An 8665-nucleotide genomic window follows, 5' to 3' on the forward strand; every position below is an offset into this window, starting at 1 on the left:
GATCAGTGACAAACCTCACCTGTGGCGGTCATTTACCTGGACTGTGTCCAGTGAATACTATTACATCAACAGAAAAGGAGTCCCCATTCAAGATTAATGTGTTGTATGCATTCTGTTTAAAGTTATTTATATGCCGCCACTGATTTTTTAAGAGCATGGCATTAAAGCAAACTAGCGGAGCTTGACCGGAGGGGGTCAGGGTGGAGGACCGTGGGTGTCTGTTTTGTAAACCTCCGGCTGTTTGTGGTTGTGGGACCATCCCAGCAAACATGCCCACATTGGTGCCATGTAGGCTGCCCACGTTGGGTCACCGAGCCCAGAGCCATAGCCTACACCTTGGCCCTTAAGGCATTGGGTCCGTGTGGCCCAGCGTGTACAGCCCATATCTGGTGTGCGTGGCCCTCACTTCATTAGGCTTTGGGTCAACTGGCCGGTGGGGGGGGGGTCCAGCCCATGTTTGGCTTGATTTTGGACCGGTCCGTGTTACGCTTGGTGAGGGCTGGTCCGTGTTAGGCTGGTGTTGGCTAGTCTGGGTTGATATGATGTGGGAATGGTGTGGGCTAACCTAGCTAGGCAAGTTCTGGCCATAGCTGGGCCCTGTGTTGGCGGGCCCACGATGTCCACTGAATACTCCAAAGGGGTCCAAAGATGTCATAGTTGCTGGTATGTTTATTTAGTACAGCCCTAGGGGGTTAAGAAGGAGAGGGAATAACAGGATAAATGAGCATTTAGAAAGGTGAGAGAGTTTGTACGTGTGTGTGTATGCCACAAAGAGAAACCTGTTCCATATATAGAGTTAACATTAGCTCTGTGTAAGCAAGCACTCCCTGAATGAATAAACAGAAAACAAACACATGCTAACAAACAAACAAACAAACAAATAAAGAAACACATGCTAATTCAGTTTAACCCACAAAGAAAGTTAAAAAGAAAGTTTGCGGAAAACAGTCACTTAATGCCAAAGTTTATGGTTGTGGGACATTTGTCAGATATGTAAAAATGGATTATATGACGAAGAGATGAAAATCTGGTAGCTCATTGGTTTTATGGTTGACACCTGTTACATTTTAGTCAATCTTAGTTCTACTCATCAAGTAGGGCGTCCATTTGTACCTCCTCCATTACCATCTGGTGTGGGCCTGCATCTGCCCTCTGCAGAGGTACATATAAACAAATCCAATGATCCACACAAAACAAATCCAATGATCCACACAAAATAAATCTAATGATGAGCATTCTGTGTCAATATGTTCTACTGTCCCGGACCGCCTAGTATCATGAGGTCCCTATGATGCTCTAATAACTTCTTGTAAGTCCAAAAACTTTAACAATTAAAGTCCTTATTACAGTGTTGATAAATGTGTAATAAAAAGGCAACACGTACCATAGTTCTATTTAGTTATTTTACCAGGTTACTATCTGTCAATAGTGTTCCAATCAAAATCAAATGTCAATATAACTAAGCATGTTTAAAGACCACACGTACAAATCTTTTCAGGATATGTAGGCTCACGTGTTCCTCGCTGAACAATGTGCTATTTAAAGAATGTACAAATATTGTTTGTCAAACAAGTTCACTGTTGCCCACACAAACGTTCCTTATTTGCCTGCTATGCTGGTGTGTTCAGGAGTAGACCATTCTCTTTCACAACATTTCTGAGTACTCCTAAAGTTCCCACCAACGGAACCATTAAGTCACACTAGAACGGGTGGAACTCAGGGGTTTCTGCAGACCGCAGCCTGTGTTGAATGCCTGTCTTAAGGTTGCAGCAGCTCTGCCAATGTTGGTTGCTCTTTAGGTTCTTCATGTCCATTTCTCATGCAGAGTCTTCTGAAGCAGAATAATATTGAGTAGTTTTTCCTACACATATTCATTGCATTTAATTAAGGAGACTCTCTTATCCAGAGCAACTCACAGTTGTGAGTGTACATTTTTAACAAGCCCCTGTGGGAATCAAATCCATAACCTATGCATGTCTTGCCAACTGAGCTACACTGGAGCAAATGCAGAACTGTAGTATGTTGACACCTGTTGTAAATAAAATATTTAGCCTATGCATCATGGTACCGATATGAGGTGCTTTCTCAATGTTTTAACTGGTTAATATTTTCCCATTTTCAACCTATAGGACAGTATTCTTATCCTGTTTGTCTCCTCAATTCTATTATATCCTATTTGAGTTTAAGGCCCAACTCAGAACAATTATTGTGAAGTTACATTTTCCACATTTTGTTGTGTTAGAAACTTAATTTAAAATGTATTAAATAAAATATTTTGTACCCCATTATGACAAAGCGAAAACACATTTTTAGAAATTTGTGCCAAATTATTGAAAATGACAAACAGAAATAACTCATGTACGTAAATATTTTTTTATTAATTCAAAAACCTACAGGTGCCCACAAGCATTACTGCGCCTTCAACCCAACAATAAAGTGGATATAAAAAGTCTACACACCCCTGTTAAAATGCCAGGTTTTTGTGATGTAAAAGAATGAGACAAAGATACACCATGTCAGAACTTTTTCCATCTTTAATGTGACAAATAATGTGAATAATTCAACTGAAAAACAAACTGAAATCTTCGAGGGGGAAAAATGAAAAATAAAAACCTTACAATAACCTGGTTGCATAAGTGTGCACACCCTCTTATAACTGGGGATGTGGCTGTGTTCAGAATTAACCAATCACATTCAAACTCACATTAAATAAACGTCATTACACACCTGCCATCATTTAAAGTGACTCTGATTAATCACAAATAAAGTTCAGCTGTTCTAGTAGGATTTTCCTGACATTTTCTTAGTTGCATCTCAGAGAAAAAGCCATGGTCCACAGAGATCTTCCAAAGGATCAGAGGCATATCATTGTTGAAAGAAATCAGTAAGGAGAAGGGTACAAAATTATTTCCAAAGCATTTAATATACCATGGAACACAGTGAAGACAGTCTTCATTAACCCTTTGGCGCGTACGATCACACCAGTGTGATCAATCTAGAGTGGTCCCTGGAGCGTACGATCACACCGGTGTGATTAGAACGTCATGTTTAGAACGCACCATTAGCATACCTAGCTACAAGTAACGTAACAATGGCTGGTAAAACCGCGCTATTATTTACTCACATTTAGCTCAAACAGTGTTTATAACTTTATTTCCTGATTGTAATTGTTTCAAGACCATACTATGATATTAACCAGGTAGAAAGCATTCAAATCGGGACAAGAAGTGTTAGTTACGTACCAACAGACAGCCAACACTAATGCACAAAAACGAATTATATTAGCGACTACTACCGATCAAAACCATTGCAAAAACTTTCTAGAAGTTACGTTCCCCGTTGTATGCATTTTATATAGTTTATTCATTTTCACTGCATTGAATAACTGGTCATGATTTGTTAGCTAGCGGGCAGCTGACGTTTGCTAGCGGTTAGCTGACGTTTTCTAGCTAGCTAGAGTAATAAATCAACCAACTTTTGTAGCTCTTAGAATTCGAGTCAATGAGAGAAGCTTGCAATGCAATGCATGTAGTGTTCCTTACCTAGCAAGATGACTGTTCAAAGGCTGGCGTGAGTTCAAATGCTGCAGAGTACCGAAGTCACGTGCAAAAAAACTCACGCTGGGGGGTCGGTAAGGAATATTTGAAACTCACGCGTGAAAAGGTTAAGTGGAGAAAATATGGCACAACAGAGACATTACCAAGAACTGGACGTCCATCCAAAATTGATGAAAAGACGAGAAGAAAACTGGACAGGGAGAATTCCAAGAGGCCTTCAGCAACATTAAAGGAACTGCAGGAATTTCTGACAAGTACTGGCTGTGTGCTACATGTAACAACAATCTCCCGTATTCTTCATATGAATGGGCTATGGGGTAGGGTGCCAAGACAGAAGCCTTTTCTTACAAAGAAAAACATCCAAGTCCGGCTGAAGTTTGCAAAAACAAACATCAAGTCCCCTAAAAGGATGTGGGAAAATGTGTTATGGTCTGATAATACCAAGGTTGAACTTTTTGGCCATAATTCCAAAAGGTATGTTTGGCGCAAAAACAACACTGCACATCACCCAAAGAACACCATACCCACCATGAAGCATGGTGGGGGCAGAATCATGCTTTGGGGGTGTTTTTCTTCTGCTGGAACTTAGTCAGGGGGAGGGAATTATGAACAGTTACATATACCAAGCAATTTTGGCACAAAACCTTCAGGCGTCCGTTAGAAAGCTGAAGATGAAGAGGAAGTTCACCTTTCAGCACAACAACGACCCAAAGCACATATCCAAATCCACAAAAGCATGGCTTCACCAGAAGAAGATTAATATTTTGGAATGGCCCAGCCAGAGCCCCGACCTGAATCCAATTGAACATCTGTGGGGTGATCTGAAGAGGGCTGGGCACAGGAGATGTCCTCGCAATCTGACAGATTTGGAGCGCTTTTGCAAAGACAAGTGGGGAAATATTGTCACGTCAAGATGTGTCATGCTAATAGACTCCTACTCAAAAAGACTGAGTGCTGTAATAAAATCAAAAGGTGCTTCAACAAAATATTAGTTTAAAGATGTGCACACCCTTGTTTCCCCCTCAAATATTTCAGTTTGTTTTTCAATTGAATTGTTCACGTTATGCGTCACATTAAACGTGGAAGAGGTTCTGACATGTTTTATCTTGGTCTCATTCTTTTACATCACCAGAACCTTGCATGTTAACAGGGGTGTGTAGACTTTTTATATCCACTTTATATCACTGACAATTTACAGCTGTCTTCCAGACCTATTCACTCTGGATCACCTGCACCACCCCCAAACCTCCCCACCCCTCCACCTCCCCACCCCTCCACCTCACCACCCCCAAACCTCCCCACCCCTCCACCTCCCCACCCCTCCACCTCCCCACCCCCAAACCTCCCTACCCCTCCACCTCCCCACCCCTCCACCTCCCCACCCCCAAACCTCCCCACCCCTCCACCTCCCCACCCCTCCACCTCCCCACCCCTCCACCTCCCAATGCACGCGTCCCACCTATTTCTCTGAACATAACGATGATGCAGACTTGGTTTGGTTTCCTGCAATTCTATACATTTTGTGTGGTACTGCTTTGTGCCACAATAACAAGCATTTGAACATTTCAATTTCTACAAATGTATCATTTTCCCCAAAACTTTTTCAAAACCCCTTTTTGAAATAAGACACCTTTATTTACTGTAAATAATTATTAAATAAATATTGTTAAATCCCTCTATCACATGATGTTTGTTTCTCTACATTCTGTCCTCTAAATATCAACATAACATTTTATTATGTTCTCAATTTTTCATTCTACATTTCAATTTTAATTTCCTGTCCTCTGGACTAACTTTTCATGTTGTCTCACAGTTCTCAATCATTTTACAGAAGGTCCAAGATCTCTCTATTTTGAATTATTAATGGGTTTTGCTGAATGAGGTCAGAAAATATGATGCAAGGATGAATTGATGGAAGATCCATTGATAAAAAGCCCATAGGCAAATCTTTATATATTTGACAGTCTGTATGGAGTTCTTAATTCTATATTTTTTTTTACAACTGACCTACATTGTTTTTCTTCTGACGTACATTGTTTATTCTATACAGACTTTTTTGCTCAACTTTGGAAGTACAAGAAGGCAATACCTCACAAAATCCATATGGAACGCATGATATCTTTCCAGGCTCTTTTTGAAAACACACATTTCTGGTTGGAGCTATATATTTAGTCTCTGTCAATAATGGCTTGAACCCATGCCCTTGAACCCAACTTTATGTCATGCCTTTGTTGAAACTTGTGTTTGACTGTCCGTTTGTCTGAGTTTGAGACCAGCCACAAATGGTGAACTTCACACATCCAGAAATATGTCTTCAATATATCTTTGACACAGGTTATGAAGGGGAACTTCTGTATATCTGGTAAATCTCCAGTAAAAACCTGTTTCCTAGGTTTTAAGGTGGAGTGTGTGCGTGTGTGAGACAGAGATAAACCTTCCACTGATGGTCACAGTGAATGTGTGTGTTGTCTTCATATATCAGAGGTTTTAAATTATCTCAGTACAGTTCAGGTCACCGCTTCATTTCAAGAGTAACTACATTTAATCAAGAGTACTTAGTTATTCATTTTATCAAAGGGATTTATTCTAATAATAAAAATGTTGCATACCCTAGGAGAATTGGTAATATATTTCTTATGGGATTCATATTCAACTGTAGGTTATAACAGAATGGCACAATCATAAAACAAAACGTCAACAAAGACAAAAATGAACAGACCCCTGTTGAAAAGTCTACATACCCTTTGTTCTTAATATTGTGTATTGCCCCCTTTAGCATCAATGACAGCGTGCAGTCTTTTGTAATAGTTGTCTATGAGGCCCTGAATTCTTACTGGTGGTATAGCTTCAAATTCGTCTTGGCAAAATGCCTGCATGTCATGCAAAGTCTTGAGCCGTCTTGCATGAACCTCACGTTTGAGATCTCCCCAGAGTGGCTTGATGATATAAAGGTCAGGACACTGTGATGGCCACTCCAGAACCTTCCCACTTTTCTGCTGAAACCACTAGAGGGTCAACTTGACCTTGTGCTTAGGGTCATTTTCCAGAGCAGCCTGTATTTCTCCTGAGGTTACCTGTGGGATTTTCTTTGTATCCTGAACATTTCTTCTGGCAATTTTGGCTGAAATCTTTCTTGGTCTACATGACCTTGTCTTGGTATCAAGAAATCCCCAAATTTTGACTTCTTAATAAGTGATTGAACAGTACTGACTGACATTTGCAAGGCTTTGGATACCTTTTTATATAATTTTCCATCTTTATAAAGTCCCATTAACTTGTTACACAGGTCTTTTGACAGTTCTTTTCTGCTCCCCATGGCTCAGTATCTAGCCTGCTCAGTGCATACATTTGAGAGCTAACAAACTCATTGACTATTCATACACAGACATTAATTGCAATTTAAAAAGCCAGAGGTGTGGGAAATTCACCTTGAATTCGCCATTTGGGTGATTTATGTTATCATTATGATTTAAAAAGGAGCCAAACAACCATGTGATAATAAATGGCTTCATACAGTCACTATCCTTAAATAAAATGTAAAAAAAAATCTAAATCAATGCCATGATTTCACAATTTCTGCCAGGATATGCAAACTTATGAGCACAACTGTATATAAAGGTAAAAGTGGTAAAAACAGCAGATGTATAAGAGAAGCAGTTTTCTATTTGTCATTGTTTTAGCTTTCTTTTTCTTAATCAATGGCTCAAGACTAACTAGAACTCTGGGAAGATATAATTTCCATACTCGTCGTGTCTTCTTGAAACAAGATACGATGTATGGTTAGGAATAGTGTTAAGCCTAATTTAGATGAAGGAAAATTCTCACGGTCAATCTCCTTAAGTCATCATTCCTTTCTTTTTATCTCTCTCTTAAAACTCCAGAAGTCTCTCCCATCTGAATGCATCTTCTGACAGGTTATGAGGACACAAGAAGAGTAGGGACGATCAAAGTCTTTCCTCACATTTGATCTCCTCCCCTCTTTGACAACCCTATTGGGGAAGGTCAAAGGTTACAATCCTAGGAACAGGTTCTCCATTGTGTTTTAAGGAAAGAGCTGAAGATAGTGGCTGAAGGAAGTATCAAATTAATATTAAAAAGCCCATAAATAATTCTTTATTGTAAACATTGGTTAAACCGTAAATACCTTTTTGCCTTAATTCAAAATTTGTAGTAAGTGAAATATACAGCTGTTTCACAATGTTCATAAGATGGGTAATTAAGGAATGTACTTCGTGATTGATATTAGCCATAAATGCTCTTTCCCATTCAATCACCAGATAAATATATTTAACTATATTCAAATGAAAAGTAAATAATAAAAAATTTTATCAAATAATTAAAGAGTTGAAGTGTCTTTCCTATAGGTTTCCTATTTCATAAAGTTTTGTAAAAACACATTTCAGAGGAAAGTCATGGCCTGTGATTAAATCCATCCTCATCAAGCGAGAGGAAGTCATAGACTCCATCAGTTTATTTGCTATGTAGCAGCTGTAGCTTACACAGTTTGGGTTTAATGAACGTTTTTGTGAAGATTGTCTTCCTGCCAAACGATTTGCAGCATCTCTCCATACAATTCGCAAATGCTTTATAATGGCAGATTCTTAGTGTGACTGTCACGGACAAATCTCATCAACACAGACCAAGCACAATGAAAGCGATGATGTTGTCTTTATGATGACACCCTCATTTAATGTCACATTTCAACCATCCAGTCACTCAAAATAGAAAGGTGGAGATAGAATGTTTTCTGTATCAGACGTGTGCTAAGATGTCAGGGGGAATCTACAAACTTGACAGGAATGTAATTGGCACGAACACTGATTTCCCAACATATGCCAGTGCAGAAGACGACAAGCCCAAACCAGGTAGGGTTGTCATTCAACATTCAGTTAATATTGAATTCACATAATACACACAAATGCACACACACACCCACGAACACATGTGGGTACAAACGCGGGTGTATTCGCAGAAATGCACACACTCTTATTTTAAATAAAAAGAGAATATATAAGTAAAACGTATTTAAAAATATTTTACTTAAATCATGACATTTGACATTGACATTTAGCAGGCTCATGACTTATCTTACTACTTATCGCATCTCA

The sequence above is a fragment of the Esox lucius genome, chromosome 25 (genome assembly GCF_011004845.1).
Source record: "Esox lucius isolate fEsoLuc1 chromosome 25, fEsoLuc1.pri, whole genome shotgun sequence".
Lineage (NCBI taxonomy): Eukaryota > Metazoa > Chordata > Actinopteri > Esociformes > Esocidae > Esox > Esox lucius.